At 37.7% G+C, this 22432-nt stretch overlaps 1 protein-coding gene across 1 annotated transcript in view; it reads left to right on the top strand.

Moving 5' to 3' along the window:
* Positions 1-22432, top strand: part of LOC144250605 (uncharacterized) — a 34000-nt gene that overhangs the window by 7424 nt on the left and 4144 nt on the right. The window lies entirely within an intron of this gene.

Raw genomic sequence — 22432 nt, 5'->3', positions numbered from 1 at the left:
AACAATGTGGCAAAGCCTTCACTCAGTCCTCTTACCTTCACTCACATGAACAAACTCATACTGGAGAGAAGCCTTATGAATGTTAACAATGTGGAAAAGCCTACACTACTGCCTTTTACCTTCGGATGCATAAACACACTCATACTGGAGAGAAGCCCTAAGAATGTAGGCAGTGTGGAAAGCCTTTGCTAGATCCAGTGATCTTCACAGACATGGAAGAATGTATACTGGAGAGAAGCCCAATGAATGTCAACAACGTGGAGAAGCCTTTGCCACATCTTGTCTGCTTCACACATTTGAAAGAACACATACTGCATAGAAGTCGTGTGCATGAAAACATTGGTAAACTCTTCTGTTATTACTGTTTCACTCATATACATGTAGGAAGTTTACTGGAGAAAAATCCTTTGAATGTGAAATATGGTAAATCACATTTCATATCATCCTCAAAGACAAGAGAGGCTCACACAGCTGAACATGTGTGTGTGTGTGTATGTATGTGTGTGTGTGTGTGTGTGTGTGAGAGAGAGAGAGATCGATCAATCAATCGATCCACTGGCGATTTAGTCTGGTGGTGCTCTACCACTGAGCTACATTCCAGTTCCTTTTAACTTTTTATTTTGAGACAGGGACTTGCTGAGTTTCTTAGGGTCTTCCTAAGGTGCTGAGGCTAGCCTCCAACATTGATTCTTCAGAATCAGCCTCTCGAGTCTCAGGAATTAAAGGCATACACCACCACCTCCAACTGAATAACTCTTTATTTTTTATTTTTTATTTTTTTTGGAGAGAGAGAATTTTTAATATTTATTTTTTAGTTCTCGGCGGACACAACATCTTTGTTTGTATGTGGTGCTGAGGATCGAACCCGGGCCGCACGCATGCCAGGCGAGCGCGCTACCGCTTGAGCCACATCCCCAGCCCGAATAACTCTTTAAATGTAAAAAATATCACAAATCATTCCATTTTCCCTGTTGCCTTCAAAGCCATTTCACTCACATTGAAAAACAAGCCGTCTGAATTTGGGGGATTTGCTACATTCTGTCAGCTGTATTTCCTTTATTATATATGAAAACACTCATGCAGAGAAGCCCTGTGAATGTGAGAAATGTGGGAGATCTTCTAGTTTTCTCATTTTTTTTCCTAAGGACTGGGAATATTGTTTTGGAATAAAAAGAATAAATCCTATGCAAGTAAGAAATGTAAAGGGTTCAGCTGTTCTAGTTTTGTTCAGTTGTATGAAAGGACTCATACTGTAGAAAATGCTGGGATAAGCCATGTGGGGCAGTATTCAGCTTTGAGAGTTTTCTCCAAAGGCATAAAAGAATTCACATCTGTGAAAATCCTTTTTCTATCTTTAAAAATTGCAGTAACACTTTCAACTTTCCAGGTCCCTTTGAACAGCATTTAAGAAATCACACTGGAGAAAAGCCCTGTATGTAGAAATGTGGTGAGAACTTTGCTTGTTTCAGATCCATTTGAACTTGTTCAGACTTGAGGAAAATTTTGTTTTATTTCATATATTTATTTATTTTGAGGTAACCACTGTAGGTGTGTGAAAATGGTGTGTGCCTTCATTTCTTTATTGTTTTTTCTTTTTTTCTTTTTTCTTTCTTTCTTTCTTTCTTTCTTTCTTTCTGTGTGAAAATGGTGTGTGCCTTCATTTCTTTATTGTTTTTTCTTTTTTTCTTTTTTCTTTCTTTCTTTCTTTCTTTCTTTCTTTCTTTCTTTCTTTCTTTCTTTCTTTCTTTCTTTCTTTCTTTTTTATCAGAGCTAACAAAACTGCACCCTGGGTTGGAGGGGAGCATTGCATCAGCATGAAGATTTGAAAGCAACATGTTTCTCTGGGTTAAATCTCTCTTATTGTTAGATTCCATTTTCCCGTATTTTAAGTCTTTTGTGTCTAATGTTTCATTACATATTGTGTATGTTAGTTTAGGCCTCTCCACTCCAGCCTTTGGTAGAGATTGGTGAAATGGCTCTTCTGAACTTCTTTCCTCTCTTTCTTTGTTCAGATTTCACCCAGGAGTGCTCTAGCACTGAGTTTCTCCACAGACCTTTTAATTGTTATTTTTTGAGATGGGGTGAGGCTGGAAGCTTGTACCATAGGGATGTGTCTGTGTACCCTGCAGCTGGCCTCTTCCTTTTCCTTGATTGCTTATTGATCTATTGATGACTCTGTGACCATCATAGTTGTCACTTGTGCTTGTTCTAAGGCTCATGTATTGTGCTGTATGTAGGCACATTAAAGAGAATTATAAAATAATGTCATTTGTGTATATTTAGAGAGGCACTTTCTCAAAATATATTTTGCCCTATACTTGAGTTGCTTTCTCTTTTCTTTTCCCAGTTCTGGGGACCGAATCCTGCCTTGTGCATGCTAGGCAGGCATTCTAGCACTGAACGCTCCATAGCTCAGGTGGTGAGTTTGCTGCAGCTGTGAGTGTGGACCCCACGGATAACCACATCAGCAGATATAGCTCTGCAGTTGTTTCCTCCACAATTGCAGCTGATCTCTTCCTTCTTAGAGGTCTTTTATACCAGTGAATTTTTTTTTAAAAAAACTACATCAAACTTAGGTTTTCTCCCCATGGATAATACTTAGTTCTTTGTATATTCTTGATATTAGGGCTCTATCTGAAGTGTGAGGGGTAAAAAATTGTTCCCAGGATGTAGGCTCTCTTATTGTTTCTCTTGGGGAGAAAAAACTTTTTAGTTTAAGTAAGTCCCATTTGTTTATTCTTGTTATTAACTCTTGGGCTATGGGTGTCCTGTTAAGGAATTTGGAGCCCGACCCCACAGTATGTAGATCGTAGCCAACTTTTTCTTCTATCAGATGCAGTGTCTCTGATTTGATATCTAGGTTCTTGATCCATTTTGAGTTAACTTTTGTGCATGGCGAGAGAAAGCGATTCAGTTTCATTTTGTTGCTTATGGATTTCCAATTTTCCCTGCACCATGTGTTGAAGATGCTATCCTTCCTCCATTGCATGCTTTCAGCCCCTGAATAAAGCTATTTTTGAAAATGTTATTAAGGTTCTTCAATAAGTTAAAATAAAAATGTCATATTATTCAGTAGTAGTAATTCTGGGTGTGTATCTAAAAAATTGAGTCATTAGATCATAGAAAAGAGTACATTTATATTTTCATTGTAGTATTTTTCACAGAACCTGGTAAAAGAACTGAAGTACTTTTAAGGCAAATGGTAGGTTGGGCATGGTGCCACATACCTGTATTCCCAACAGCGTCGGAGGGTGAGACAGGAGAATCATGAAATTAGAGCCAGTCTCAGCAACGTATCAGCCAGGCACTAAGCAAATCAATGAGATCTTGTCTGTAAATAAGATATAACAAAGGAGCTGGTGATGTAGCTCAGTGGTCGACTAGCTCTGATTTCAACACACAGCATAATAAATAAATAAATAGGCTCAACACATTGACCCTATGCTTTATTTTTTAAGAAGCAATTTAGTTGCACCCTTTCTGGATTAACTGGACAGGATGTGTTACATTCTTTAACAAACTATTATCTGCAGGAGAAATGCAGTTTCAAAATAATGTTTGCAAGAGGAACGCAAGTTACACTAAAGGGGAGACTTTCGTGATCTTGTTAAAGACCAGATTCTGGAACTCTGGGAAATAAAGATAATTCCTACTAACCATAAAATCTGCAAGAGTTTATGATTAAGAATTCAATTATAAACCGTGAACATGAGGCTAATTAACCTAAAGTTTTCATGGCACTGGATAGTTGAGAGTTTGATATTATCCTGCTGTCAGTCCAAAGTCAAAAAATGTACCTGGGCAGGATTCTTTAGAATCCTTTTTTTTATATCTCTAATAAAATTGGAGAGAAAGAGAGCCATGCTCTTCTCTTTACAGAGAGGACACATTCTCTCTCTTTAAAGTGTCACCTTTTTCTTCCTTCACATCACTTCTAATAAACTCATTGTGTCTGCTTTTTTTCCTCATGTGAAATGCTCACAAAGAGAAAGCAAAATCTATAAACTGTCATCCAGTTCTGGGAAGAAAAATTAGAAATACTGCATCCATTTGAAATATAGCATAAAAATAGTTGATAAGGCAAAGAGGGAATGCTGGCATTAAAATTGTGACCAGAGCTGAGTGCAGTGGTGCACTCCTGTAATCCCTGGAAGGCTGAAGCAGAAGGATCATGGGTTCCATGCCAGCTTGAGCAAGGGAGAAGTGCTAAGCACTTCTTTATACAAAATACTGCTGGGGATTTGGCTCAGGGGTCGAGTGAGCCAATAAGTTCTAGAATGACTTGTTATCCTGTGATAATTAATTGAACCCACTATAGGCTGGAACTCAAGATTCAAACACAAGTTCCACAGAAGTCATGGAAAATAGCTGGTGTCTTATAGATATGTGGTGAAGTTGTTCCTGCACCCTCTGTCTGACAGGGTCACAGCATGGGGGATGCTGTGGCAGAGCTACACCATTTGGAAACTGAAACCATGGGGAAGGTTAAATGTATTGTTTATGATACTCATGATATGGATAATAGGGTATACATCAATCAATAATAAAAGTACATGTTGACAAGCAATGGCAGGAAAATTCCCAAAATGAGACTAAAGATACACTTAAGACATGCCTGGAGATGTGTTTTGATATCTCTCAGAATACAAACAATAGTGTTATTCCTCAAAAATTTATGAGGAAAATATTACAGATCTCAAGGTTCTTGAGAAAAACTTAACAATTTGCACTAAGCCCCACATTGTAAATCTACAATCTGTGCAACATACATTTTCTCCCCACTAACAGGCCCTCCTTTGCCTTACACAGGAATTCATGATCAAAATGTGAAACACATTGTTAATATTAATGGTAAATGGGTTGTGCTGAAGAGCCTGCTCTTTTTTTAAAGATTACAAAAACATACGAATAGTTGTATTTTGAGAAAGTATCAAAGAGAGTCTTAAAAGAAGGCAGTTAAATAGGTCATATGAAAAAGAAAAATACCTTTTAAGTTAAAAATAGAATAATATAAAATTAATATATATACATTTTGGAAGCACTACGGAAAAGTGCTTTTAAGTAATAGGCTTTAACTACTTTAAGTGTTTTATTGGGACTTTAGAAGTAAGAAATCTTACCAATAATCATAGGTATGCTTTAAAGTTAAAGGTTAATGATATAATTATACGTATGCTTTTAAATTAAAAGCTAATAATAGGTCAAGGTACATGTAGTCGAGTTGTGTAGTGTAGCACTTATCGATTGAGGTGAAGATGTAAAAGCTTAATCGTGATTGGCAAAGGTTACAGGAAAAGATTTTAAACAATGTACTCGATATCTTAGGTAATTCATATATATCTAAAAATATTGTAACTCTTAAAAAATTATGTAAATCAAAGAAATTTTGAGCTTTGAAGCTATCCATTAACTACATGAAAAAACACTTGTAAAAAATGTTTAAAAATGAAGGCCCCTCTAGGGGCAGTGGGTACTTCTGAAAGCTGCTCATTACTTGCAACTATAGTCCTGTCTCCTCTTCTTTCACCTAAGCCACTCATCCTTCAGGATCCCTAGATCTCTGGTAGCTAGGGCTTGACCTAAACAATAGAGATTTATTTTTTTCTTTTAAATTTAATTTTGAGTTTGTTGATGGGCTGTATTATAATATAAATAAAATCCGTGTTTTCTGCTCATATTCTCATAGTACCCCATACCAATGGGGGAGGTAGACATCATAATCCTACCACTATGCTCAAGGCAAAATTGCAAATAAGTCTGTTGCTTATACTCCAGAGTCTAGAGATCTGGCACCCTCCATCTCTTTTTCATTTGTATCGTTAATACTAGAAACTTTAAATTTTATTTGTACTTTTCAAGTACAGCATAAGGTGTGTAGAAATGGTGGGTATATTTTGGACTGGTCTCCTAAAATTGACAAAAGGCAGTTATGCAAGGGTAATGCCATGAATCCTGGAGGATTTGTTAGTAGCATCCTTACCTTCAGGGAAGGTGGCATTCAGAAAGATGTTTGGCACTTAATTGCTGCCTCAGAATTCTTACATTTTACTGACAAAGCTTTACCAGACTTTGTAGGCAAGAACTGTAACAGGAAGGTTCTTGCTACAGCTTATGGGCCTGTGTTCAATCTCCTTATGTTTTAATTACAGAAAATGTAAAAGTTAAAAGGGAAGATGATAGATATCTTGTAACATATAGTAAATGTAATTTAACTAATTGTATCATCAGAAATAGTAGAGAAAAAGGAACGATGATGCTCCATCAGCCCTCCTTTTTCTTATTACCAGTAAATATTTCAGAGCCATGGTAGGCTGATGCTGCTTTTCAAGTCTTACAACAAATACACGCCCAGCTAGCGAGACCTAAGCATGCTCTTGGACTCATAATAGTGAGAGTTGTTCCCTTGTTTTATTTTATTGCTTCTATGGTGACAGCTTTGGTGGCCATATCTCAAATAATCAACATGCAAATTTTCTTAATTATTTGGCTCAGAATACTTCCAAGGCTCTTCACAATCAAATAAATGTTGATGAAAGGAATGAGACCAAGCTAAATGCCTTAGAGACTGCTGTCATGAATATAGATAATGAACTTTCCACTTTGAAATTCAAGGAAAGACTTAAATGTCATGCTAGCTATAAGTATGTGTGTGTTACTGCTGTCAAATGCAATGCTTCTTAGTGGTATTGGAAGAAGCTTCAAAACCATTTGTTGGATATTTGGCAGAATAATGCTTGGATATTTTGGAGCTGCATCATCAGATTCAAGATACAAAAATGTAAGATTGATTTTTCAGATCCTACTTTTTTAGCTGATCAAATACTTAGAGTTAAACAGCTTTAACCCTGGAAACATTCTTAATCCCTCTGCATGGTGTATCCTTGTATTGTTCTCATTGCTACGTATTCTCACGTGTTGTAATTGTAGGATGTTGTGCCCCTAGAAGAAGAATTCATGGACTCAAAATAATAACCCATCACCTGCTTTTTCAAAGAAAGGAGAACGGATATGTGGGAAGCTCTTCTGAGTGATCCCTGCCTTCCAGTCCTGAAGCAGGAGGCTCTGACCAGTCACTACATTTGTGGTGACTTGGGTGTTGTCCCAGCTCAGATAGAGAGGGGGGTCTTCAGATGTAGGCATTATTTATGAGGATTGACTTACCCTCATAAATCCTCATAAATAATTGTAACCCTGCTCCTCTGGCCTTTTTTGAATAGAACTTTCTAAGAACAAGAGTCCTCCAATGAAAGCTCTCTTCTGAATGTGGTCACTTTCTCACCAACCTCTCGTGACTTTCTCTTGCCCTCCCTTTTGGGGGGCCTGAGGCCAAGAGCAGAGAAGAAGTCCTGAGGCTTGTGTAAAGGTAAAGTGTGACTATGTTTTATTAGGTGTCCCTAGAAATTCACATGATTGTCCTTAAGTTCAGCTGACGTTGCAGGTCGGGGCTGGCAATTTGTAACTGCGTGGGCAGCAATTTGCCTGGCCTGCACAGGCAGCAATTTGTAACTGGTGTTCAGAGGGATTACACACACACACACACACACAGCTTATATTTTTCAAGAGTAAAAGCTGAAGCAAAAATGCCCCTGAGATGACTAGATATCCACAAGAAGAAAAAATGTATTTGGATACGTACCTCACATCATATACAAAAGTAAAATTAAAAAAGGATCAAAGTTCTTTGTGTAATAGCTAGAAGCATAAAAGTCATAAAAACAGTTGAGGAAATTTTCATTACTTTGGATGTGGTTATGGCTATATAATATTTGTATTTATTTTAATCACGCCACTCAGATAGAATAATCCCCGTTTAAAAGTGGTATGATTTCATGTCAAAATAAACATTAATGTTATGTGTAACTGAAATTCAAAAATAAAAAATAAAATTTAAAAATGTAGCTCAGGGGTAAAGCACCCCAGAGTTCAATTTCCAATACCAACAAATAATTAATAAAGGAACAAAGACATTTCTGAATGTATTAGGATTAATCTTGACTCTTTTGACACTTCTGTGAGTTCGGTGAAGATGAGAACCATTTTTATGATAATTCATAATTTGTTAAAAAATATGCCCACCAAATTATAAGATTTCTCTTTTTGTTGACTCAACAATACATTCATGACTACATGAAGAAGCGACAAGTATACAGATTTTATTTGGGGTCAGAAGGTAATTAGTTAATATTATTTCTTTTACAGCCCTTCAGCTAATATGATTCCACACAATGCTATGGATCATTTGGCTCTAGAGGAATAATCTTTACTCTTGAGAAATTTCAATTTTATTTAAGTCTATAGATTAAGAAAAATGGATGTCCAGGTTTGACTTCTACAAGGTAAATGTGGTTGGAGTTTTTCAGATAGAAGTCCCCATTGGGAAGAGTGAAATTTCAAATAGTATATACGGAAGGCTAGATGAAGCCTATAGTTTAAAAAAACATATTGGCTAAATTATAAATATATTTTTCTTTACCCTTCACAAAATTTATTATGCCACATCATAAACCTCATATCTAAAATCCTGTAGATACTTTCTAAATATGTGGCATTATAAGCAGTATCTTTTGGCACCTGCCTCTAATCCCAGCAGTTTGGGAGGCTGAGGCAGGAGGATCACATGTTCAAAGCCAGACTTAGCAATTGGGCTCTAAGTAAAATTTTTAAGAGGGCTGGGAATGTTGCTCAGTAGTTAAGCTCCCCTGGGTTCAATCTGTAAGGGTCCGGCGAAACGTTGGAGGAAGAGACCACAAGAGACTGTCTTATGCAACAGCAGAAGGGAGGGTTTATTTGGAGACCAGCATGCTGGGGCTCAGAGCTCACTATAGCAAAAAGAGATAGAGCCCTGAGAACAGCTTAAGCAGAGCTTCTATACTTTTCTTGGAGAGGGCAGGGAGAGAAGTTACATTTTGTAGTTTGGCACTTGGGGACAGCTCATTCTGGGAACAAGATTAACAAACAGTTCACAGTTGGGGACAGCACATTCTGGGAACAAGATTAGCAAACAGTTCTTAAGATTTCAACAATGTTTTGTTAAGCATATAGAAAAACGGAGTGACAAGTACCTATTTTATTAACCTTTCAAATCCCTGGTACCAAAAAGAAACAAAGAAAATTTGTCTTTACTAAGAATCTATTGTTCAATGCAGGATCATGAGATTTTTACATGTTTTCTGCTAAGAATCTTGTAGTTTAAATTGTCATATTTACACTTTTCTTCCATTTAAAATTAATTGTGAAAAGTGTGAAATAGTGTTTGAGATCGTGTTCCACGTTTTATATGGATCGTTGTTCCAGATGATTTGAAAACATTTTTCCTGTAATGTCTTGGCATTCTCCTTGAAAAATAATCGACCATAAATTTAAGGATCTATTTCTAAATTGTATTCTTATTTCTTTTTGCAGTAACGAATTTGAATCTAGGAACACTCTACCACTGAGATATATGCCCAGTTCATTTTTTTTTTTTTGGTTTTGAGACAATATCTTGCTATGTTCCCAAGGGTGACCTCAAATTGTCAATTCTCCTTCCTCAGTCCCCTGAGTTGGTGGTACTATAGGCATCCACAACCATGCCTGGCAATATTATTCCATTTAATCATTTTGTAAACATGACTCAGTACTGATTACAGTAACATTTGAAAAATAGCTTTGTGAAGATGTACTATATATACATAATAAAGGGTCTCTGCTTAGTATTTTAACACATATGCCACATCCACTGATGAAATCCCTTTCTCATTTCCCACCTCCACTCTTTAACCTTTAATCATCACCAACCTAAGTTCAGGTTTAGCCTCCCACACTTGCGGGACAGCATGCAGTGTTTGTATTTCTGTGTCTGGTTTTATTTCATTTTACCACACTACCCTCCAATTTCACCCAATTGTTGCAGGTGGCAGGATTTGATTTTTATGGATGTATGCGTACATATATGTCATATTTTCTTTATCCATCTGTCCCAGAATTCCTAGGCGACTCCGTATAATTTCAATTGGGAAGTGCCTCAATAAAAATGGGCATCCAGTTATCAGATGAGTGTTTTATTGTTTTCATTACATACCCCCAAGTGGGATACCTGAATCATAAGGTAATTCTATTTTAGTATTATTTAGTTGAGATACTGAAGACTTAACCAAAGCCTCATGTGCTTGGCAAATATTTGACCATTAGACTACATCACAGTGCCTTATTTATTATTATTATTATTATTAATTTATTTTGAGAGAGCATTACATTAAGTTTCTTTAACGTCACAGCAGATTCAGGAGTCTGTTTTGATGGTCTCACTTTTCTTTTTGGTATTTATTAACTTGAGTACGCTCTCTCTCTCCCTCTCTCTGTTTTCTCGGTTAATTGAACAATCAATTTTGTAAATCCTTTGAACAATCAAGATGTTTTCTTAATTCTTTCTTTTGTATATTTCTTTTATTCTTGCTCTATTCTTTATCAAAATTCATCCCCAGTGCAATTTGATTACAGTTTACATTTCTTTGTCTAGTTACTTCATAGAGTTGGGTTTTGGTTTGGGCGGTTTTTCTTTTATAATGTAGGCTTTTGTGGTTATGAATTTTCTCCTGAGGGCTACTTTAGCTGCACCTCATAAATTCAGGCATGTTTGTTTTCATTTTTATCCACCTAAACTATTTTCTATTTTTTTCTTTCTAAAGAGTACACTGTCTAATTGCTACATGTTTGCAAATTTTTAATTTTTTTTTCTAACTTAATTTCATTGTAGTTACAAAAGATCATTGTCCTGATTTTAGTGCTTTGAAATTTATTGATATTTTTATGGCTTTAAAATGGCAAGTCCTGTACACTGTTTCCTACACAGTGGAGAAAAATGTGTAGTCTACTCTTTGGGGCAGAATAATCTGTGTAGTCCTGTAGAGCTAGTGTAGTTATATTGTTGTTCAATCAGTTTGTTTTACATGGATTTTTGCTAGTCATTTCATTCTTTCTTGAAAGTGGGATATGACAAATTATCCACCACATTTTGTAGAATTTTTTCCGTTTAATCCTGGTAGTTTTCACTTCACATATTTTGGAACACTGTTTTTAGACATGTATACATTTATATCTTAGTTTGTGAGATTGCCCACTTTATTGATATATGTTATATATCTTAATTTTTATCACAAATATGCATATATTTAATATATGATTTAATCTATGTAATTACAAGTATATATCATGTTCTTGCCTCTATCTAACCATTTCTGTTACAGATGATTATGTCTCACATGTGCAGAGACCTTCAGGTGTTTTCTTTTTTGTTTTTATTTGTTTGCTTGTTTTTTTCTTGTACTGGTGGTTTTACCCAGGAGCACTTTACAACTGAGACCTGTCCCCAGCCATTTTTATATTTTGTTTTTAGGTAGGGCCCGACTACGTTGCAGGGAGTCACCCGTGAATTACATGGGGGTCTTCTCTCATTATGGGGCCATGGAGATTTAGGTTTTACCTTGGGAAATATCAGCTGCACCTCCAAGCCCAATAGATTGCCAAGGCACATGGCATCTAAAAGTTACTAGGTGATATTCATTGGGTGTGACCAAGTTTAAAATTAGCCACTGCAGATTTCAGTCCTCTGTTTCAGATTGCCCAGGGAGATCCTTCTGTACTTTCTCATCAACTTATGGCAGAAAAAAGGATTGCCATACCAAAGGTTGAATTTGCCATGGAGACTGCACAGCTTACTAGAATTAATCCACAAGAGCCTGTATATTGACTAACATTTCCCAATGTTCATACTCCTACAGGAGCAAAATTGCAATAATTGGGAATTATTGAGTGGCCTTGCCTACCTCATTCTCCTCAAAAGTCATCAACTCATTTCCATGGCTTTATTACTCAGTTATTAAAGGAATGCCATGAGTTTTGCAGATAGTTGGGTCATAGCCTAATATTATTGTTTTGTCTTTTACTACTCAAGAGCATGATTGGCTTTGGCAGTCTTCTAATAATTGGCAGATAGCTTTTGCTAATTTCCCTGGTCAAATGGAAAGCCATTACCTTCATGATAAAATTATTTAGTTTGCTCTTGTGACTACATTTATTTTCCCCAAAATTGTGTGTGCTTAACCAATAGTTGGAGCACTAACAATATTTTCTGCTGGATCAAGTCAGGAAAAGTACGTTTCTATAGCCATGGTCATACAGAGATAATACAGACATCTTATACTTCTGCACAATGAGCAGAACTTCAAGCTCTCATTTGTGCTTTAATTCATCTTGCAAATGAGCCAATCAATCAATGTTTATTCAGATATTTTACATGCAGTTCGTGTTACAAAAAATATTGAAACATCAACTACTGGGAACACACCATTGCAAGAGTTATTTAATTTGTTTCAGACTTTACAGAAGACAATTCAAATGTGTCACTATCCATGTTTCATTAGCCATATAAGTAGGGCACATTCTAATCTTCCAAGTCCTTTAGCATCAGGTAATGATAAGATTGATTAACTTGTTGCTGTTTGTGAATAAATATCTTTATATGATTGTGCACAAGCCTCACATTCTTTACATCATCAGAATAATTCTTCTTTACATAAAAATTTATTATTCCTGGGGAAAAACTTGTCAAATTGTTAATCAAATCTCACAATGTTTTAAACATATTTTATCTTTACCAACTGGGGTTAATCCCATGGTTTATTACCAAATCAGTTATGGCAAATGAATGTAACTCACATCCCTCAATTTGGCAAACAGTGTTAAGTTCATGTTATTATTGATACTTACTCTAGATTTATGTTTGCCACTGCCTGTGTAAAAGAAAATACTCAGCATGTTATTTCTCACTGTCTAGCTACTTTTATAGCATTAGAATGTCTTTTACAGATTGAAATTGATAATACACTAGCTTATACCAATTTTTCTTTTCATCAGTTTTGCCGTCAATTTTGTATTGATCATAAAACAGATATTCCATAGAAGCATCAAGGTCAAGCCATTGTAGAATGAGTTCATTTATGTATTAAGCTACAATTTTAAAAAAAAAGTGGGGGATAAGCCCCCATAAAATAACTTTAATCATGTTTTGTTTTAATTTCTTTATTGTGACTCTGAAAGTCACACTGCAGTTGAAAAACACATTTTTTCCACTGCATCAGGTCCCTTGGGCCATGTTTGGTGGAAGAATTTACAAACATAACAACAGAAAGGATAAGATTCAGTGATAATGTGGGGTAAAAGTCATGCTTGTGTTTTCCCATAAAGTGCCTCTCATTCTATTGGGGTACCTGAATGTGCTATCAGACATGGAGGACCCAGAACTGAGGTTCAAATGACTGAAGATTGATCCAGAGATGTCAGCCCTTGTGGGAGGCCAACCTTACAGGTGACTGAGTTACACTCCCCAGCTGGGTGCTGAGGTGCTCAGTCACAGAAATGGGTGTGTCTTGATACAGTCCCATGGGTGAAGCTATGCTCACCTGTTCCTTTGTAATATAACCCCTTGCCCTGTTTAGGATAGAATCTTCCATGGAAGTGCCTTGTGTGAGTTCCCTCCTCTTACTGTGCCCTTGGGTGTGGCCTACCCAGGTGTCAGTCAACCTGCTGACAGTGGACATCATGAAGATAGATTCAGCCCCTGAAACCTGACCCCTTGCCTCATTTGAATAGCTTCTCCTCAATAAAAGGGGTCAGCCCGTGCTCTCTCTCTCTCTCTTTCTGCTGACACTTACGGTCAGAGGAGCTGTCACAGCAACCCCAAAGAAAAAGGTATTTGTGTTTCTTGTGTGGTTATTTCATGCAGCCCAGTTAGCCCAGTTTAACTAGAGTGACCCCTGAGCCTTTTAGTCGCGAGAACAGAAATCTGGCAAATGGTGCCCAACGTGGGGCGAAAGGTCTGTGTCTTTAAGCTGCTGGGACAAAAGGGACAAATGCTGGCTCCTAAGGGTACTCCAATTTAAATATTAAAGAAAGTGAAGTTGAAAGTTCTCTCCAGGAGTTAAGCATGCTTAGGATTGCAGAGTTTTGTGGGTAGAATTGTAGAAAATAAGTGAATTAGACAAAAGGAAAATCTGTGACGTTAAAATTTTTAATATTGGGGTATAATTGTAGAGACTCTAAATAAATATAGTTATTAAGATGATTGATGAGCTATGTTGTTGAGTGAGTCCTCTGCCTGGAAAGCGTGCTTTTGTGGATTTTAAAATTTTTTTTTAAATTTTTTTATTGGTTGTTCAAAACATTACAAAACTCTTGACATATTTAAAATTGTTTTTATAAATCTTTATAAAAGATTTTTTGGGGGCTAGGATTGTTGCTCAGCGGTAGAGTGCTTGCCTAGCATGAGCGGAACCTGAGTTCGATCCTCAGCATCACATAAAAAAAAAAAAGCCTAAAAAAAAAAAAGAGTTTTTTTTTGGCCTTTATGTTCTAGAAGTTTGCGCTAGAAGAGTGAGAAAAGGGGAGAGAAAATGTGATGTTTACCTGGAGAGAAATAAGTTTCAATTTTCTATTTTTTTTTGTCAATACTCAGAAAGTATGTATGGACCTTTTTACTACTTGATTGTCCTATGAATCAGAATGGCTGTAACTCAGCCGCTGGGGATAAGAGACTTTTGCTGCTGCTGCTCCCTGCTCGCTATGGGGTCCTAGCCCCTGCAGCCAGCAGTGCTTTTAACCCTTGAAATACTTGACCTAAATGCCAAACACAGACTAACTTAAGATCTGATGGTAATGCTAGCATAAAAAACCTTTGGAGCACCCACATGCCACAGAAAAAAGTGCAGGATGTACAGGAGCTGCAACCGCAGGTGGCAGAGACAGAAAAAGCTGCTTCTGCAGTAAGATCTTGGCCAGGTGGAGGAAAATGCAGACAAATTCAAACAAAATACAATCGGCTAGGAAAACTTGGGGAACTTTTGCTTGGACAATGGGCAGCGGACTCCATGTTGTTTGCATGACCATGGTAACTAGGGGGTTCCTGGCGGGAAGAGTGGGCTTCCTGGTCCCACCTCGCATACTTCTGCGGGCTTCCGATTGGTACTTCCACAGTCACTCAGACAGGACTTCTAGTCCCACTTCCAACCACTAACCTGTATTACTGTGTTTCAGATTTCTACCAAGCTGTTCAGAGTCTATTTTTAAGAATGCCTACCTGTAAATGCTAACGAAAGATATCTTTTTCAGACAAAATTTAATTCCACAGGTTTCTATGTTGCAGCCCTAAATTTAAGTTAGTTCTGAGTTAAATAACCTGACTTTTCTCCATAGTTGTGTTACTAAATAATGTTCTATTGATGAGAGATATCAAACATGCTTCTTTATATTTTACTTTTAATTTTGGAGGTTATGAGGATGCATTTGCTCGAAACAGGAACAAAGCCAGCAACATTCCTGTGATGACCAAAAAATCCTTATTCTCATTCCTAACTATAAAAATAAATATGTATACTCAAGTATTTATTTCAGTTACATCAAGTGACGTCACATAGAAGAGTGCACTCCTAGTTAAAAATAAATTAAAATGGATCCAAATATTTTAAGACCACGTGGTTACATAAAGTTAATATAAGTTATGTTCTTATTCTTAATATATATTTTTAGATATTTAGATAACCTATATTTGTTAATCTATAAAATAATTATCACATGGCTAACTGATCAGTTAATATAAATTTCCTAATTGTTTTTCTTCAACAGAAAACCCATAATTTATGCTTTATATTTACATTTATCAAATACTCTGCCTTTTCAGTTACAGATATTTGACATAAATGTGTTTACTATAAATTTGCTTTTAAGTGAAAATACAATCTTCAAGTCGTTTCTAATTCTCAAAGTTACTGTTCAAACACATAAGATGATAAATAATTATAATTATGTCTACAAAATATCTAAGGATTTTAACTATATGTTCATTGATATTTCTTATCAAAGTATAATAGTTTGTTTATAGAGTCTAAGGTTTTCAGACATTGTTCCAAAGTATAACCAAAAACAGAATTCTAAAAGAAAAAGATGCTTCAACAAAGAAAAAGCACACATGGATCCTAAAAAGAAGAAAGAAATCATCTTTGGGTAAAACAAGGTCTTTATATTCATTTTCCTAAGTAAAAAAGATTTTTATATTGTTATCTAAACAGATGATGTAAAAAGTTAGAACAATGATGGGGCTGGGGATGTGGCTCAAGCGGTAGCGTGCTCGCCTGGCATGCATGCGGCCCGGGTTCGATCCTCCAGCACCACATACCAACAAAGATGTTGTGTCCGCCAATAACTAAAAAATAAATAAATATTTTTAAAAAAAGTTAGAACAATGAAAAAAGAGATCTATATATACTAAACCGACTATAATTAATTTAAGGGTATTTCAGGTTATTTTCCTAATTTAACTATACGAATATGAGCTAAGATTTTGTCCATATTTTGACATGATAAACAACCTATTAAAATGTAAGTTTATTTCTTTAAAGTAAGATCCTTATTGCCTAATAATTCTTACTGTTTAAGACAAAGATTAGTTTTGGTAAATAAATTCACATTGTTGATTAAACATTAAGTATATTGAACTACTAACTTAAATCCCGATTTTAACAATTGTCCTTAGAGACTAAAATTGATTGATTCTAAGACACTGAGATACTAATTTTTACATATTTTGTTTGTTAGATGATTATAAAATTAAAAAAAATTATTAAGACTAATGTTCTCCAAATTAAAGTTATATATTAATTTTAAACAATAAAGGTTACAAACTTAAAAAATTCATTGATATTATATAAGTTCTCTAACTAGATCTTTTGTCCATAAAAAAATACAGTAAGATTTATATACTGCTCCCTACACAGAAAATAACCTTCATCCTATTTTTTAAAGGCAATTAAGAGATACCTATTTAAAGGATAATATTCTAAAACATAGAGATTTTGAAACCTTCTCTCAAAAAGATTGAGGATTCTTTCTAAATTGTCAGGATGGATCGACTAGTCTATATTAAAAAATTTAATAATCAATAAAAGGTAAATCTATTCTTAGTCATTTAAATACTTGTACTAATAATACTATGACTTATGCCAAGCCTTTACTCGATTTTATTAAATAAGGAAAAGGGGAATACAGGATCCCAGAGAGACACTAGATTTTACAAAATACTTTAAAAGTTTTTTTCTTAAATTGTAATATTGAGAGTCTTAGTGTTACTGAACACGATTCAGTAAATTTAATCAGATATCAAAGGAGAGTTTAAACCAGTCATCATGATAATGAGTGAGAAACCTGGCCTAGGAAGGTCAATTTCCAGCTACAGAGTTTATAGCCATGCAGCTTCACGAGCTTGTCAGGTAAATAAAAATTATGAAAAGACTTGTATGGACCCATTTTCCAGGTCCACCTTTAATGTGTCTTGCAGTGTGGACTGGAAAGTCCACCCATGAAACTAAATTAATTGTCCTGACTGTAATGGTCAGTTATACCTGTATATTGATTCTATGGTAAACAGACTGTCTGGAAGTATCTTTTGAGAAAAAGAGAGTGTTGAAATAACGGATTGTTCTGCATCCTTATGGATAACAGCTGTGGACCAGATGTGAGTGACACCAGGTATGGGCCAGTTCTGTGTGAGGGATCTCCTCTTCATCTGTCTCTCTCAGCTTTGTCACTATATTACTGTTTGACTTTCTATGGCCTGTCTCCTTCCTTCCTGAACGCATCCCCACCAGCCCGGTGCTGTGAGCTGGGCCCTCCATGGAGAAGAAACCTGAGTTTGCTGATCCTAGGGTAAATGCTGGCGTGGAGGCCACGGGGGCATTATCTATCAAGGAGACAGAGAGCCCCCTTGGGGATGATGCCATGCACACTCTACATCACCCTATTTGGCCCCAGAGAATGGCTGGTTAGCCAGTGACGGGTAAGATTCCTCAAGGGAGGGACAACCTAAGACAGGCACAGTTGCAGAGGGGCCATCAGGAGAAAATTTGGGGGCCAACAGAGGTGAGGCAAAGAAGCTCACCCCCCCACTGGTGCAAAGGCCTAATTCTTCTCCCCTTCTGAGAGAGGTCTCCTGCCCCATGGTTGCTTTGCTCCCTACATCCAGCTCAGATCAGAACCCTAGTGACAGAGACCTAGTCAACAGTGACTGCCTGCTCACCACAGCAGGAGACAAATGCAGCTACAGTAATGGGCCATGTCTGGATGCTTTTCTCTTTCTTGGTACTCATTTTTTTCTATGCCTTTCCTTTTCCTTTCTTTTCTCATCAGGGTTCTCCTTTGACAATAAATTTAATAGAAGAGGAGAAAATGTTAGAGTAGCCTTCAGTTGCAACTAAAGCTACCAGCATATAGAGTTTCCTCACAGTATGGTTACACTAGGCAGAAGATGATTGGCTTATGGATATTATCTTGCTTTTGTAGATTGACAGGCACGCCCCACTCAAACCCTATAATAGTTGTGTACATTCCAAAAAGAAACTGAGCTACTGGACATTGACTTGAGGTTTGTCACCAGCCAGTTATCACCATCTCTCGGGAATGAGGTAGCCAAATAGCAGAGCAACAAATTGACCACACCAGTGACAGAAACTTATGCTAGACAGCAAATAAAAAACTCAAGCCAGCCAATTTTGCTGGACTTTAGTGACCAAGACTACATTTACCTTTATGGGCAATTCTACCACGCGGCCTGCGCAGTGGTTTCATTAATGAGGTTCTAGGCATAAAGTTAGTTAGACGAGATCGAAATAAAAACACAAGACTCAATTACCTTAATTCTATTGCTAGGTCCGAGACGGCTCCCCTCTCTGGTTCGCTCCTCTAGCCGCCCAGCAGGGCAGCAAGGATTACTCAGGGCTAGCAGGAGAGAGAGAGCGAGCACACCGGGGAGTAGCCTTTTATTAGGGAACAAGAGATTCAGGGGAGAATTCCATCCAATGAAGGTTGAGGGGGGGCTGCACTCCAAGGTCAGGGTCAGCGATTGGGTCCCCGGGGTCAGTGGTCAGGCACACCCCCACACGGATGGGCTCTCTCATCAGGAAAGGGCCCGGAAAAACTTCGACTTGTGCCAAAGTGCCTCTGACCCTCAACGGGAGGCACCCGATCACGTGTGAGAATGGCTCCCCACAGGCAATTGTTGGAAAGATTATTAAAATAAATTTTTCCAAGGGTATTTGTATTACTGACAGATATAATTAACTCCTTAAATATGAGAGTGAAGAGAAAAAATGATAAATATCCTGTAGCCTATAAGAATACAACTTATTGCCTCATTAGTTATTGCCAGCTAATATTTCAGAACTATAATATGCTGAAGTTAATATTCAGGCTTTGAAACAGGTGTATGTTTATTAACCAGACCTAGCCAAACTGCTGGTCTCATAATCCCTAAAGTAACTACTTTAAATATTATTCCTTGCTTATTCAATTTCAGCCTTTGTGGCTATGTCTTACAACTTACAATGTATGGATTTTCTTAATGTTTGACTTAAATAGCATCCAACTTCCTTCATGGTCAGTTAAGTGCTAATGGAAGGATGAGAACTAAGTAATGATGTTCTAGAAGACAATGTAATGAATAATGTGAGTGAGCCCTTTGCCCTATGGTTTATGGAGAGGCCTAAATGCCATGGCAATGAAAATGTCTGTTACTATGGCCAAAAACAATGCATCCCAATAAAATTGGGAAAAGATTAAAAATCTTCTGATGAGTGTTTGGCAAGGTAATAATAATAATCCAGATTATTGTGTTGACTGTTATGAAGATAATATGTTTTCTACTAATTCTTTTTGTGTTTCAAAAGCAGATTGTGATGACCTTGGACCATGAGCCAAGTGACTGAAAGAAAATTTCCCTGTTACATTCCTTTTTTTATATTAAGAAAGGGGGAATATGTGGGAGGCCAACCTTATGGGTGACTGAGTTACACTCCTCAGCTGGGTGCTGAGGTGCTCAGTCACAGAAATGGGTGTGTCTTGCTACAGCCCGACCTGTTCATTTGTAATATAACCCCTTGTCCTGTTTAGGATAGAATCTTCCATGGAAGTGCCTTGTGTGTGTCCCCTCCTCTTACTGTGCCATTGGGTGTGGCCTACTCAGGTGTCAGTCAACCTGCTGACAGTGGACATCATGAAGATAGAATCAGCCCCCTGAAACCTGACCCCTTGCCTCATTTGAATAGCTTCTCCTCAATAAAAGGGGTCAGTGCGTGCTCTCTCTCTCTCTCTCTTTCTGCGGACCCTTAAGGTCAGAGGAGCTGTCACAGCAACCCCAAAGAAAAAGGTATTTGTGTTTCTTGTGTGGTTATTTCATGCAGCCCAGTTAGCCCAGTTTAACTAGAGTGACTCCTGAGCCTTTTAGTCACGAGAACAGAAACCCGGCACTCACCCATTGTTGGTGGGACTACAGATTGCTGCAACCACTCTGGAAAGCAGTATGGAGATTCCTTAGAAAACTTGAAATGGAACCACCATTTGACCCAGCTATGCCACTTCTCGATTTATATCCAAAGGACTTAAAGATCAGCATACTACAGTGACTCAGCCACAAAAATGTTTCTAGCAACTCAATTCACAATAGCTCAACTATACAATCAGCCTAGTTGCCCCCCCCCCCCACACACATACACACACACGGAGATTGAGGAGGGAAAAAATAAAAGTCTATTGGATTAGATAAAGGGAAATTATGGGAAGGGAGGGGAGTGGTATAGGAAAGAGAGTAAACTAAATGGGACACATTTTTATGTTCATATGTAAGTACAGACCAGGGTAACTCCACATCATGTACAACTAAAAGACTGGGATCCTAATCAGAATAAGTTACACTCCATGTATGTATAATGTGTCCAAATACACTCTAGTGTCATGGAACACACAGAAATGCAAATACTGAAATTACTCAAATTACCAGGGCAAAAAACAAGAGTGAATTTTGGGGATCTTGAGAGAGGAAAGATGTCTTAGAATCATACTGAAGGTACAATCAGAAACAACTTTTAAAAATTTTTTATTTGATTTCCTTGGTATGGAGGATTGAACCTATGGGCACTTAACCACTGATCCACATGCCCAGCTCTTCTTTATATTTAATTTAGAGACAAGATCTCACTGAGTTGCTTCAGGCCTCACTAATTTGCCAAGGGTGGTTTGAAACTCGCATTCCTCCTGCGCCAGCCTCCTGAGCTGCTGGGATGACAGGCATGAACCACTACACCAGCAAGAACAGAAAATTTGATAAAGAGTACCTCATCAAATTGATAAGAATTTTCTCTTCAAACACCATAAAGAACGTGAAAACAGTCTCTAGACTGAAGCATTCCAAAATCTATGCATACATCCATATAACGTGATTTTACTAATGAATGTTTTCCAAAGGTTATTGATATGCCCTGTGCAAATACCCCCATCTCTGAAATCTGGGGCATCTTAGAGTAGGTCTCCACTTGCTGCTCAGGTGACACAATCTGAGGCTAACAGGGACCCTAAGAACTCTGCAGCCGTGTGTTCCTGCAAGAGCCCGGCAGGGGGCGCCCTTCCCACACACTCCACCCTTCTCCTGCAGGATTTTTTAATTGGAGGAGGAATGATGGGAATATGACTTTTTACACAACAGCCCCCCTTGGCCTTGGGCAATATTGTTAGGTAGAATGAACTTGCGCCAGTGAGCAGGATGTGAAAGACTTCACAAAGCCCAACTTAAGAGTAGAGAAAAAAATTGTACTTAATTTCCAAGAGGGGGATAGACATGACAGGCAGTGTTGGCCCCCAGTGGCAATGTTTTATGGTTTATATGCAGAGTTAATGGGCCCAGCTGAGCAGGGTTTTGGTTTCTTTCTGGTTGGACTATCAGTTCAAACCCAGGATGCTGAGAGTGCTGGGTCAGCTACTGGGGGTATGTTGCTTCCTAGGGCTTGTGGCTTTTTTGGGAAAACCTTGACATGGAAAGAATACACTGGAGGGGGACTTCGTCCTGACAAAGTGAGGTCAGTCTTTGCAATAGAGCGACATGCGTCCAGGGGGCAAGTGAGTGTGAGCTCAAAGACAAGTTATAAGACCACAGATGCCTGAAGCTTAAATCCTATAGATAATACTAAATCCTAGACACAATTTCCCCTACCCATACATGCCTATGATTTCCCATTCTACAAATTCTCAAAGTCCTTGTCAGCATCTGAAGACAGGGTAAGGACAGGGTTTCCTTGTCTTCCTGGTGGAGCTGCACTGGTCAAAGTTTCTTTCCTGCTTTGCATCATAGGCTTTTCTGTTTGGTTTTGGGTGAACACCTGAACAGACCTATGGGGTCACCAGAGTCACATCTCTGCAGGAGACTTCCTAACAGTGGAAGTAGAACATCCACACTAAGCACAAAGCACCCATTTTATTTCCATCGCACATTGCTGCCCTAGAGGATCGCCTTCCTTCCTCCCCCACCCTTTCTGCTGGGGAGGGAGCCTTGGGCATCAGAGCCAACCCCAGCTGCTTCCTT

The sequence above is a fragment of the Urocitellus parryii genome, chromosome 16 (assembly GCF_045843805.1).
Source record: "Urocitellus parryii isolate mUroPar1 chromosome 16, mUroPar1.hap1, whole genome shotgun sequence".
NCBI lineage: Eukaryota > Metazoa > Chordata > Mammalia > Rodentia > Sciuridae > Urocitellus > Urocitellus parryii.
This window is presented reverse-complemented; position numbering and strand designations above follow the sequence as displayed.